Source organism: Ambystoma mexicanum, chromosome 13, assembly GCF_040938575.1.
Source record: "Ambystoma mexicanum isolate Mex_15411 chromosome 13, UKY_AmexF1_1, whole genome shotgun sequence".
NCBI lineage: Eukaryota > Metazoa > Chordata > Amphibia > Caudata > Ambystomatidae > Ambystoma > Ambystoma mexicanum.
This window is the reverse complement of record NC_090938.1, coordinates 591,800,471-591,815,393: the sequence shown is the minus strand read 5'-3', so window position 1 is coordinate 591,815,393 and position 14,923 is coordinate 591,800,471.

Below are 14,923 nucleotides of genomic sequence, written 5' to 3'. Positions count from 1 at the left end.
TAGCGCTCAATAAAAAAGCTTTTTTATAGCTGAGGGAGTGCTTAGTGTTTTCCCTGGGTTGTATTGGCGGCTCGTTCAAAATGGGTGGGTCGTTGCCCTGTTGCCCATTATGCACGAGGTGCCTCTGCCCGGATGTTATAGCCGATCGTATCAGTAGGCAATATCCTGATGCACTTAAATTAGCTAGTTATTCTTTATGCGTTGGTCTTAGCGCTGGTAATGGTATGGTACGGGGATCTATCTGCTGTCACTACTTTTACCTTGGGCCATTCCTCTTCCTATATTGATTATATATTGTTTGATATAATTGATTAGATATGATAAAAGGGTCTAAAGTAGTCAATCGACCAGAGAGTGACCATGATCTTTTACATTTGGAAATATACATGATGCCTTACGTGGAATTCCTTACCGGACAGTGATAAAACTACACAGATCTCATATTACGTAACAGTAGGAGGTGTTTAAATGGTCTCAAATTAATTTAGATACATGCTTACCAATTATGTACAATCCACTTTTTACCTTTCCTTGAACATGTTTTTGTATCCAGCAATAAATATGGCAGTCACATTGAAAATATTTTTAACTCACTGGGCCTGATTTAAAAAGCATTTTCCAATGGGATTGCACCAATGTAAAATGCTTTTGTAAATCAGGCCCACTCGGTAATACATTTTCCTCTTTTGTCACATATTCAAATAAACAGATAAAGACAACCTCTACAACACGTGGTTCTAGGTTTCACAAAGATTGTAGAGCATCTAAGCTTAAATGATTGAAGTTCATAAATCGTGTCAATCGGGCGACAGAACGGACATTGTTAAATGTAGATTGCAATATAAATACATTTTAAGACGAAGAAAAGATTTGAAGATAAGAACTGCAACAGCTCTGGAACGATGTTACAAAAGACCCAATAACGTATTGCACATGTGAATTGTCAATGATCTTTGGGGATAATGTAAATATTTTAATACTCGTTATTCAAGGAATTGCGTGAATTCCATGGAGATAGATGTCTCAGTTGATCTTTTTCATGGAATACCAAAAGGTGCACATTTGTTTTTTATTAAGGTGGAAGTAGCCAAAGCTTCGAAAACTCAGAACAAAAGGAAAATCTCCAGAGACTGACAAAATGCCTGAAGATTTATAGGTAAATAAATTGGGCTGGCATATGGCAGAGATTGCCCCCATCTTTAAGAAGGGAGACAGATCACTCCCAGAAAATGTTAAACCTATAACCCTAATTGACACCTCAGCTAATATTCATGGTCATATCTTCCTTTCCTGGTTAGAGGAGTGGGCGATATCTAATAACATCACTATTGATGTACAGGCTGGCTTTCAAAGAGGTACTGGTACTATTGAATACACCTTTCTTATTGAATTTGATCATTCAAAAGGAGTTACGCAAAGAAGGCAGTTTTTTATGTTTTCCAAACATTTTAAGGCATTCTTTAATAGCATGGACAGGAATAAACTGTGGGTATTTTAGAACATTTGAATGTACCACCCCTGTTGGTAAATGTCATTGTGGGAGAAACGACAAACACTATTTCAATCAAATCTGGCCCCTGCCAAGGTTGTTTATAAGCACACATGTTGTTCCTTTTATGTATAAATGGTCTAGGAGACTAGGTCGATTGTCCCAGTGAATACTATTAGAGTCTTCTAGAAACACCCAAATGGGAAGACCTCTGTAGCCAGACCATTTTGAATTCTCATGATGGACTTGGCCCATAGAATTACACATGTTACTGTTCATTGGAAGCTACTTCAGGGCGAAGTATTCAGAGGGCTGAATGGAATATTTAGGAGGTAGCTCAACTCCTGTAAAACATGGGCCTTAGGTCTTTTGACCATTACTTCTTAATATAATCCAGCATGTGATGTACGAAGGAACATTTGGATTGTACAATTTCTGTGGGATCATAGAGGGATGCACAGAATGCTGATCCGAATCTTGAGTCCATCTTTTTTCCGGGGTCCTTCAATTTATAGTAGATTGGCATAATTTTACCACAAACATGATTTTGTGGACACATGTTACTTCTGTGGCAGTGATTTTTGTGTGCTTCTCCCATTGGGCTCTTTGCGTTTGTGCTGCCACATGGACACTCATCAATAAGTACCTGCCTGTGCTCCTCCTTCTCTTCCACTGTTGCCTCTTCCCGTGTCTGCCCTTATTTATACATTTTAGTCTATCTACTTTCCCTGTGTCCCCCATCCTCTATTGTAATTGGGCCCTTGGGCCTGTACACTTTCTTGATAATCACTGGGGTGTTTTATCTTGCATCTTTCCTTTTCGTATTGAAGTGGGTACCTTCCCAAAGAACAGGTCAATGAGCCGTGTTTGTTCTTGCAGCGGGGCGCCTATGGACTATTTTTTTTTATTATTTAAGGGACTTAGGTTTAGTCACCCTAAGTTTCCTAGGTTCCTCCAGGCGTGGACTCCCTGCTCACTGTGCTGAGAGAGGCACAGCTCCACCTCACTGATGAGGCACAACAAGTCTGAAACACGTGTATGGGGCTGCTGTTGGTACTCTTGTTTAGTAGGGAATTGCCATAGCATTTTGCTGCTGGACTGCCCATGTGGGTGGGACAAAGACTGATGTGCAAATTGACATTTCCCATCTGTGAAAGGTACAGAGAGTGTGGCTGCGGATTCTCGAGTGGGTACCTTCTCAAAGAACAAGTCAATGGGTCGTGTTCGTTCTCGCAGAGGGGCGCCTATGGACTATTTTCTGATTTTTCATTTGAGTCGCAAGATTTGTAAATTTCTAATTACATTAATGAATACGTTTTGTCATCACCCACAGAAAAGGTTAATTAACATCCAAATGACTAATATTTTCATGTTTCAATGTTGTTGTCTCAGATTTCTGTATCCTTCTTTACAAGCTAGCCTGGTGTGGTTTCTCAATTTCTTTTCAAATTCTCTCATATTCTGTGGACAAGAATAATATTCATATAGATCAATACTTATTCTCACAGCATGTTAACTTAGATAATATACACATTTTTATATCTTTATACCACTGACCTCCAATTTTCACAGGCATGTCTCAATTTTCGGATGTCTAAATAAAAACATACTAAAGTGAATGACAAATCTCAATGCTTAATGAATGAAGAATACATGATAAAAATAGTAACAATAGTCACCTTCCTCACTTATCTGACTTCTGGTCGGTTTACACATGTGCTCGTAAAAGGACTTCTAACTGTATCCAGTTGAAAAATCTGCGTCATGCTTAAGGGAACAAAGGGTCCCATTAGCGTACCGGCAGTCTTGTCAAATCAGCTGATTTCATCTACCATATGCCCACTTTAGTTATTCCTTTCCCTCTCCCTGGCATACTTACTGCGTTTGTTCCAGACGTTCATGCAGACCACGAGGCATCCAACCAGCAAACTGGTCGGTTATTCAGAACAAGGCGGCCATCTTAGCATGATGTATCTATAATGGAATTTCAGTTTGATACGTCACGATATTCTATTCAAAACCACTCATTAGGCCTCATTACGAGGCTGGCGGTCCCGTAATGAACGGTGCCGGTATGGGACCGGCACCTTTCATTATGGGCTGCCTGATTACTAGGTCCCCTCGCAGGACCCGGAACAGACGTCTGGTGAAACCAGACGTCCTTTCCGGGTCCCGCGAGGGGACCAAGGAGCTAATAACGGCCCGTTATCAACGGGCCCATTATTAGCTCCATCCCCATTCCCATTGAGCCCTCTGGGGGCTCAAATGGGAATGGGGAATGGTTCTGTGCATGAGGAATTACCGGGTCCTCAAGGTCGGAATGACCCGGGAATTCTTCATTCACAGACCCCGGTATTGCAGCCGGTATGGAGGCAGCCATGGCGCTAATAGCACCATGGCTACCTCCATACTCGTAATGAGGCCCGTTGAGTTGTCATAGTGCACTACCATTTGTCCATTTTACATTAAAAGCACTATAGACTGGTATACTAGTAACAAGATTTAAATTAATCCAAAAATTGTGCTTAGTTACAAACTCTGTGCCTTAGACTAGCCAACGCAACCGTGCACTTAGCGTTTACTACAAACGTATGTAATTGCCATGGTTGCATTGCCAGGGAGTTTTAAACCAAAGGGATGGGTATCCCCTTCATCGTGGACATGAGGGAAAGAAATTCGAACAATAAACACTAGGTGATGTCTCACTGTACAACTCAGAATCTAATTTGCAAAGGGAGGACTCACACTAGTAAAAAAGAGAGTGTTCTAGGTCAGGATACATCATAATCAACACATTTCATAATTTTATTAATATTAACATGGAATCATAAAATATAACCAATGTTCGTCCTATCATTTACATAAATGCATGGTATTACTAAAAGTAATCCCGTTTGGCACAAATCTGATAAAACGTTTTTAATCAAAAAATAGTTTTATTGTATATTTTTCTGAGTGCAAAGAAGCTATCACCATAATAGATAATAGGGTGATATGTTAGAGGCAACTACTTCCCATATTTTTCTTGTTTTCCATACACCTAGCACTTTAACCTTTAGCACTTAAGCACTTGTTTACCACTTTATAGATCCACAGAGGACAACATATATGCCCCATATGGAAAACAGGAAAAATATGGGAAGTAGTTGCCTCTAACATTTCACTATAGTATCTATTACGGTGATAGCTTCTTTGCACCAATAAATTCATACAATAAAACTATTTTTTGATTAAAAAACGTTTACTGGATTTGTGCCCAACCGGATTGTTTTTATTTAAACAATGCATTTGTGTAAATGATAGAACGGACACTGGTTATGTTTTATGATTCCATGTTAATGATATTAATAAAATTGTGAAATGCATTGATTATGATGTATCCTGAACTAGCACAGCCTCTTTTTTACTAGTGTAAGTCCTCCCTTTGCAAATTAGATTCTGAGCTGTACCATGAGACATCACCTAGTGTTTATTGCATTGCCAGGGAGTGGCATGCCGTAAATGTATTTAATGGCTGCACCTTTCGCATGGTATTGCTAGTTATATTACATCAAAAAATGCCTGTTTGCTACCAGGTTAGTCACGTTCACAGTCTACATCTCAAAATCTCATTACATTTGTTGTTCACAGACATTAGTCAAATTTGGTTTGAATACAATCTAAGCACACACAAGAAGTCCACATTACATAATTCCCAAAGAGTACGCCCATTAATTACCAATATTTCAATACCAAACTGACGTGGGCTTTGAGTTTTAACCCTTTTTGTTCCACTACAACTGTACAAATATTAATTTTTTGGTACTTAAAATACTTTCTCCAACTCCTCATCCCTAAACCATTGTCTCACGGTCACTACAAATACATCACAGTTTCCCGGACCAGAGCTCCAGTCACAATATAGATCTAATTCTAGGGTAGGTTTACGGATACATGTCCTCCATTAGGGCTCACTACATCTTAATTCCTGCTATCCCACTTTTATTTCCTGAATCTCTGGTCGGTTTACAATATGATTTTGCAGGTTTATACATTATGGAAAGAATGATAAATCCCACTCCTGGATCATACCCTGTGGGGTCAATGATTCTAGAATTTCGATCCATTTTATCTCTCTCGGTAATGACCTTTTCTGTAAATCACCCCCTCTTTGGGCATAACCACCCGCTCTAGGATCATTCATTGCAGTTGCTCAATACTATGTTTTGCTTCTAGAAAAAGGCTGGCCATAGGAGACTTTTGGTTCCTCATCCTAATGTTTTACTTGTGTTCCGTCCAATGGAGTTGGGCTTTACGGAATGTTATGCCTACATAGTAAAAGCCACATGGAACAACATTGGAGGCGTCACAAGGGCTAGAATGTTGCAAATGTTCTTGCTTGTGTACGTTTCAGTAATTAAATCACCGTTTAAGATGTTGACACACTGTGGACAGTTATGACACAGATGTGTCCCTGTATATTTAATCTTCTTATGGCTCAGTTTAAACGCTGCTTGTACTAACATATTTCTTAAAGCTATACCTTTCTTGTACGTGAACACTGGTGCTGCCGGCAACAATCTCTACAAGGTGTTATTGAGTTTCAGATGTCCCAATTCCTTTTGACTATCTGTTGAATTTTGCGAATCTGAACTGAATACCTTATACCTTATAACGTAATTGGGTGGAGGGTTTTCATTGGTGGATTAGGATTTCAAAATATCCTCTCTTGGAATGTGGTTTAACTTCTTGGCTACCGTCTCAATTAGTTCTGGATCGTATTTTCTCTGAGCAAATTTGTCCTTCAAATTACTCGCTTGAACTTAGTATTCTTCTATTGATGTAATATTCCATTTGTATCTCATTAATTGGCTAATGGGGACACTCTCTGGTGTTTGCTTAGGATAAAAACGGGTGGCAAGCAGTAAGCTGTTGCGAACTGTAAACTTAATAAAGATCCTTGTTTTAAGCATTTTGTTCGCCACATATACTCCAACATCGAGAAAATGCATGTTTGTTAAATTGTGTTTCGTGGTGAATTTGATGCGGGAGTGCATGTTGTTCATCATTTCAAAAAAGTTCTCCAGCTCATCAACCAGGCTCTGATTTTAGGACTAAATCAGTCTCCAAGTAAAGCATCTAAGTGTTGGCACAGCTGGGTGCCATCGCCGCCCACATGCTTGTACCTGAGATCTGGAAAAAATGTCTGTCACCAAATCTGAAAAAGTTATAACACCAATTTCAATAGTCATTAGGAAAAGTGACCTGCCTTACATGCATCAGTGGAGAGCAGAAACAATTCCATAGCTTCCATTCCAATGTTCGTATAAAGAGATGTGACATCCATGGTAAAAAGCATGTCTCGTCCATCCACAAAGTCCACGTCTCTCAATTTCAATAGGAAGTCACAAGTATTACAAAGGTATGTTGCACTGTTCTGTATCAACGGTTGTATCGCTTTATCTAAATAGTGAGCTAATGGTTCTAACAGATTTCCTCTGGCCGCAATGATGGGATGCCCTGCAGTGTCTATTAGGCTCTTATGGATTTTAGGCAAAGTGTATAGTACTGGCATAGTGGGATGGTCTTATGTTAGAAATGTTTTCATGCAGTCTGTTATTACCCCTTGTTTTTCTGCTTCATCCACCACTTCTTTTATCAAGGTCTTCACTTGCTCTGTGAGATCACCTGCCTAGATGGGCACTTGTAAGTGCCCGTACTTGGTCAGGTGGCGTGACCACACTCCTGAAAAGCCCTTCCGTGTCAGGAATTGTTTCAGTTCTGGGAACAGCTACCAATAAGATAGGTATTGTCTTCAACAAAGACTGGACTTTTGCCTTTGTTGTACATCATCATTGCAGCTGGAGTAATCCCAATTTCATTTTCTTTCTCTTCAAAATCTTAAAGCAACTGAAGGGCATGACTGCTGTGCTCCTCAGTGGTGAAAATAATTTAAGAATCATTTCAAGTTTGGTGGTGCAATACCTTTTTTTTTTGTTGGCGGTTATGGAATTGCAAACATTTATCCTGCACTACCAAATTATGACTTTGATCTTGAAATGGAGGATTTACCTCTGGCAAGTTGCTATCAATGAATCCTTCACCATAACACTAGAAACCACTACAATTATCGTGGGTGGATTTAATGCCCATAGCACTTCCACCGATATCCCCATCGAGTACTATGGACTCAAAGAATGGGCACTAACACCACCATATCATTACTCAGAATCTGGTGGTGGTTAATTTGCCAGACCAAGAGGCAGTAGCAGTAATCAGGGTTGCCAATAATTCCACAAAGTGTGAATTACCGCCAAACTTGGAATGAGGCCCTTTGAACTGAAAAGGCAATTTCTGCTTAGAGGTGGGCTATCAGATCTCCGGAGACATTTGAGGCTTATCTTGCATTCTCTCTGCTGCACTCACAAGAACATTTAACAGTGACAGCAGACTGAAAAGTCTTCAACTCAAAATATATTTGCAAAACAATTGGGCAAGTTGCCTGAATACAGAGATTTCTGTAGCATGAGAGCTATTTATCATTTGATTTTCAACTGTCGAATTGTGGCCTCCTGCGGAACATTACTGTAGAGGTGCCAACCAGTGATCGGTTATCAATGGACTGAAATGCTGCAAAGATGAAATATGATTGGAATGACACATTAACATGTCAAGGATGCAGGAGGGAATATTAGGCGAGGAATAACCACAGTCTACTTAATCAATAGGTTCCTCCCCGATGGATTTCAAATAGTAGCAACTAGTAGCAATTATTCCTCGCAGCTGGATTTGCTGTAAAATGTTCAGTCATAGAGAACAATGTCACAGGTCTGCTTTGACTGACCTAGAAGCAATTGACTGGGCAATCATCTGGACCAAAAACTGTATGATGACCTTGGCATGAATGTCACTTACCACCCATTTTTTGAAGGATCCAAGCTTTGGACACCATTGCATATTTTCATGTGCACAGAATGGCAAAACCCCATTTGAAAACACTCTGCGACTATGCACCTTATTGTTTACTGGTGGTAAATGAGGATACCCTCCCATAGAGATTTTCACCACTCATGGGTGGGTGTGTCATGTAATACAAAGAAACCACGTTGAAGAATAGCGAACAAAACGCTTAGATGCTAGGTTGTTGCCATATTTTACATATAGTTGGTTACATACAGTTGGTAGACAAACGCGCCATACCCCTCCCTACCCCCACACACACACATGGTGGCGACCGCTGACAGTTGTTTGGGCTGGGAATTTGTGTAGTGGGTGGCAGAGGAAAGGAGGAGTGATCTGATTTGGCTTACAGGGTACATAAACATCCAATCAGGATGTGTGGCTGCGTGGCGACGGCTGTTTGAGCTGTTCAGGTTCAGTGGGTGAAGCTGAGTTAGTGTGGCTTCCCACTTCTCTTGGTAGAGGTTGTATGCATCCCCCTGAGATTTCATTTCCTGTGCTGTGGATATTGAATAGCTGATAAGCTGTGCTAATAACCTGGTAAGCAGACTCGCTTAAGAGGCTACCAGACAGTACAGACTACAAGTACACAGAAAGCTCTGGATTCCTCTTACTCAAATGCTTGCTGCTTCTGCTTGTTGTCCTAACTCTAATAGGCCTGTAGGAGGAAGAGGTTATTGCAGCCGAGGGCCTACCCTCGCTGAAATCAAGGGTTTCACTACCAAAAGTTTACCAGTGGTTGGGTGTCCATGTTAGTACCTTTGCATAAAGAAGCAAGTGTTTACAAACCACTGAATCATTGTACCTGTACTGAACTGCTGGACTGCTTGTGCTATTGTCCTGGAAACCAACTTGGTTACCGATTGTGGCACATATGTTTCAGGTCACCCAGATTCAAGATGAAGTTTCTTTTTCCCACCCAGATAGTGATCTCTGATTGAGTAGGGAGTTATTTTCCTTCAGGACTTGCTCAGCCTGTTTGTGGTTCTGCTTAAACTCACACACAGACCCCATGTAGGTAGTGTAGAGCTTGTTGTGGGCAAAGAATTAGCTGCCATTTAAGGAGTCAAACTCAAAAGGAATGTATTATTGTGTCACCAATAGAAAATACCTGATGTTCACCAATAAAACCTAGGGATACAATAGGGGGGAAATACCTCTTTTTTTAAAAATTGTATTTATTTATGTATTTATTTATTTATATTTATTTATATACAGGAGGAACAATTCTCTTTTGATCACAAAAGAATGTACAATTGATAAGAAATCAGATTTGACGGGAAGAGGTGAGCTTCTTACAATGGGGTGAGTTTGAGAGATATTCTGAACAGTCACTGGTGACAATACATAAGTAGACATACATAGATTAAGGACAATGAACATTGGACATTTCTAAGTACAGGCAGGCGGTATGGAAAGCTTTGCTCGGGATGTGACTATGATGGGTGAAGTGCTATAGTGGAGGCAGAGGAAGTGAAGAACAGAGGCAGATCAGAGGTAATAGAAAAATGTTAGCTAGCAGGAAGACGAGAGTTAGGTTATGTTAGCTAGCAGGCAGAGAAGAGTTAGGTTCTGCTAGCTAGCAGGCAGAGGAGAGCTAGGTTATGCTAGCTAGCAGGCAGAGGAGAGTTAGGTTAAGAGCGTACATCAGAGCCGAGGAGGTAGGCTTTTAGTTTGGCTTTGAACAAATCAGTTTGGACTGTTTCTCAGATGTCAGAGAATTCCATGCAAGTGGAGCAAGAAGAGAGAAGGAGCAGAAGCTAGAGGAAGCACAAGGAGGGCGAGGAGCCACAAGGGTAGTTGAGGGCCCAAAGTGGAGATTACGAAAAGGCTTGTAGAGTCGGATAGAGGAGGATAAATACAGTGGTGCCTTACTGTGGACAGATTTATGAACCAGGAGAAGAAACAGTAACTACACCAGCTAAGCAGGTTTCAAGAACAGCTGGCACAATTAAAAACATTTTACAAATAAATTAAACAAGCAATACAGTTTTTCCATACATTCATCAAAATTACAATTTAAAAATGTAACCTTTTCAACTAAAGTAAAACTAAAAAAAGGCAAATATTAAAAAGAGCTAAATTAAGCAATGAATGTGGTATGTAGAAATTATCAGTTTCACAATGTTAGACAATAAGATTGATGATTTAATAATCTGAGCCTTAACATACAACTCTCACTTAAATATAAGGCTACAGAAAAAAAACACATTAAACTTAGTGGGCTCCCAGCATAAATGAATTGCCCCAGGCACAGTCCTAATGCCACAACACCTCAACAAAGGGATTACTCATTGCTCTCTAACTTGAAATGGGTCAGGCAACAGATAAAACATGCTGTTCGTCTTTGGTTGGTGAGCCTTTCAGTAGGGCTAACAACTATTCGAAACAGGTATTTTCACCAATCACCATGTAATCAATATTGGTGTAGCCCCAAAGCTCTGCGCCATATGAAATCACTGTGACACTTGTGCCCCACAAATCTCAATCCGAGGAGAAATAGCCCGCCCTGCAAAAGATTTAGAACATTCCTTACCATCTATTCATCACAATCTCACTGACTGCAAAACTGAGTCATCCATGATCCTTCATTACTAAAACGTGCACAGAGAAAATCAAAATAGCTCACACATTCAATCCTATCTCCCTTATAATTAATCATTAGCTTATTTGGTTTGTGACATGTCATAGGTTTAGGTTTGGAACAGGTAATGGAACGTCCCTTCAAATCACAAATAAGGAGAAACCCACTAAAGAGTTGCACAAGCCAATTGAAATCCTGAAAATAAGGGCAGCATCGTCCACAAATACTAAAATGGAGATTCCTACCCCATTTAATAAGGAAGCTCTAGTAATACCACAGCTAAGCCATTTATAAATAATGAAAATAACATTTGATCAAGCTGCAATCCAAGGCTAACAGGGAAAGATTGGGTGCACGTGGCTCCAGTACACCACCTCACTGTTGCCCTATTCTCGTAATAAATTAAAATAAGAACTCTCAACATTTGGGGATGCACTTTAACATAAAATGTCCTTAAAAGTAACTGATTAAAATAACCAAAAGCGGATTTAAAATGAACAAATAAAATATTCAAGGAATCACGCTTTTATATCTCAAATAGTAACAAAAGGCGACATGGCTGATCTATAGCCCCGAACACTTTTTTAAATCCCGCTTAAAAATGCATCCAGATATATTTTTCAGTAACCCAATGACTTAAACGATCAAGTCAAACCTTGCTACATACTTTAGCCAAAGAGAAGAAATCGATATAGAGTTAAGTGGATTGTTACAATCTTCTTTTTTTTCATATGGGGACAATCACAGCATGCCCCAAGAACTAGGAATAACATTATAGCAATCAATAATATTGAAGCATTTTGTTAAAAAGTCTAACCATTTCTGAGTCACTTAAATAAGCCAATGGGTAGATGGTGCAGTTCAGGCACTTTGTCATTTCTTTGAGAGTCGACAGCTAAATCTACCTCCTGCAGTGAAAATACGGATAGATCCCCTTGTGGGACAGGATTTAACACATCTAGGTCAAAATCGTCAACATCATCCCACTCTTATATTTCCTACAAGAATTCTAACACATTAATCGATGATTCAAAAACCACAGATTTAGTTTGTAAACCATGTATCATGATTTCGCAGAAGGCAGTTCAATTCTTTTCATTCATTGCACGCTTCAAATGTTCCTAATTTTACTGAGACACGTCTTTCTTTTTTCTTTTGAATAAGAGATTTAGATGTTATTCTAAGTGTACTAACTTCCTGTGACTTGTTAGCTGACAGGGGTGCTTTAGGGCTCTTAAAAGATCACTTTTTCCCCTCCTACAATAATGATCAAATCGAGAGGGGAACGCCCCAGCTAGATATGTGTTATGCTTGCCAGAAAACGAAATCCTGAGGTTTGATCACTTTACCAGATTACCATAAAAAGACAAAGCACCTTGACAAGTGGCTAAGAGGAGCTACAAAAAGCAAAAAGAAGTAGTAATGTAGTACAATATTGTTTAGCCAGAAACTCAACTAGATCTAAATGTTCCCATTTCAAGGTATTGCAGTTTCATTATTGCTTTTTTAAGCCCAACCATGTCCGTGACATGGGTAATTATTACTGCAGCCCGGAATACCCCAGGTTAAGTCTTCATCATAAGCAATTCCATAAAGTGCAGGTAAGTGCACAAACTGAAAATTAAAATCACCAGTTAAAATCTTAATAGGACTCCAATCATTTGTGGTTATCCATCTGTATATCAAATCATATCTCTAAGTTACTCAACGAGGTACAAGAATATTCCAGTCACATCATTCTCAAATAAATATGAAACAGCACCATAGACAAACCTGGCAGTGTTACTAACTTTAAAATGTCTAAATTCAAACTATTAGTAGGAGTCACATGGACTGCAGCTTTAATGGAAAGTGAAAATCCAAATTACCGCGAAAGGGAAATGCGCGATGAGGAGCACCATTGGTCACACCTACGAGGTAGTTTTTGGAGGGATGCAACATAGTATACATATGTGAATTTAGGTTCCGAGGCATTTAGGTTCCGAGGCATGAGGATAGAAGCCCCCATCACCTGCTTTTTCATTCAAAAGGTATCATTCCTGGTAGCCCAAAAGGTGATGCATTGTAAACACGAACTCTGAGACCCGCAACGCTGCACACCTGACGCCAGATGCTGTTGTGTGCACTGCAGGTATCCCTTGTGATTGGTTACCGATTGCCAGAGAGCACATGATGGCCAGAAACTATTAATACTTTTCCCATGTGAGTAGCAAAGTAGGAGGGCAACTTACTTTCCTCTTAAACTACCAGTTAAATGAAAAGCAACCCTTTGCATTTATGAAACCCACTTCCCCTCCCCCTTTCTTCCCCCTCACCCTCTCCCCGCTGGGGGCTCTGCACACCAGCACCCTTTCATACCGCTTGTCTCTGTTTCTTTGTTAATCTCTGGTATGAGTGCGTTAAATAAGGATGTTGTGTGCATGAAAATTAAGGGATTTGAAAGACACATGATCATATAAGCACAGTTTTCAATTTTCCTACATGAATTATTTAAAAAAACAGGCTTTGTTTTTGGCTTAAATCGAAAACTTGATCAACTATTCGGTACTCGGCTGAATATTAAATATTCTATTCATCACACACCTACTTAAAATCACACTTTGTTGCGTCCAATACTACAAAGAAGAGGTCGGTAGATAGGCTGACAGTTTATAGACCTGCTTATTCATAACTTCAGGCCTCAGAGCTGGCCTGTGTTGCCGAAGTCCCTGGTTACAAGCGCCCGCAGGGACCACTGCCTCCTGCTCCAAAGAGGAAGTGTATTTTTAATATGTTTTCCAGTGTTAGGCCTGGCGGCTGCAAAGCCAGAACTTCACACTAGAACTAGAGTTTGACATGGGACAAAACAACAGCCGGGACTGAGTCAAGCCGTCAACACCGCACTTCCTTCATAAAAGGACAGCGTTTGCCGATTCCGGAACATGGGACTTGGAAAAGCACCCTTCGAGTCACAAGTGTTGTGGGGCATGGCGTGGCCACTGGAGCCGGTACAATCAGTGCCGGGGGCCAGCACCTTGGTTGGTTGCCGGGATCACCCGGACTTGCAGGGTTGCAGGGAGTACCCTGCTAGGCCGTGCTGGCATGGGCCTGGGGTAGTGGGGGGGGGGCACCGTGGAGGCCAGCAGCATCTGGATTGTGGAGTGGCCTGCAGGCCAGGGCCACAGGACCATGATCACAGGATGTGGGCCTGCAGGCCCAGAAGGGAAGAAGGAGACAGGAGTTCCATTGTTAAAGTCTGCAGCCATTCTAAGGTACGTGCGTGCAGGAGCCCTTTGTATTAGCATGGTGCCATGACATAGTCTGGCGGTATCCTGGCAGTAATAATGCTAGGATACCGCTCGTGCAAATATCGCCACTGTACTCGGTCCGGAGCTTTTAGCGCTGGATTCACAAGGAGCGGTTGGGCAGTTATTGCCCATTCCCAATGGGTTTGGGGGGAGCTATTATCGCTGGTGGTAATTGCACCAACGGTAATTGCGCTAGCCGTAATAGCGCTGAAAACAGGTAGAAAGTGGAAATATTTACCTCCAGCTTTCTGCTGGAGGTAAAACTCCAACTTACCACCCAACTGATAATAGGGCCAGCCCTTAAATGCGGCGGTAATAGCGGTACCACTGCTTTTAAGGGCTACCGCCAAACTCATGATGAGGCCCATAGTCATGACATCTCTTACAAAAGCAATACACATATAGGAGGGCCACACTCTTCCTTTTCCAAAATGAAAGAAAACATATATTGCTGAATATCAATTGATTCCTACGTTACAAAACGACACTACTTAGACCACTTGGGAATTGTAGGAGAAAACAATGACCAAAACACATTGGGACCCACATTGTTGCAAACATACAATATATTAAGCACGCTGTAAATATTGGGCGTGTGACAGTCAGGGTTGGTGGACTGTTGAT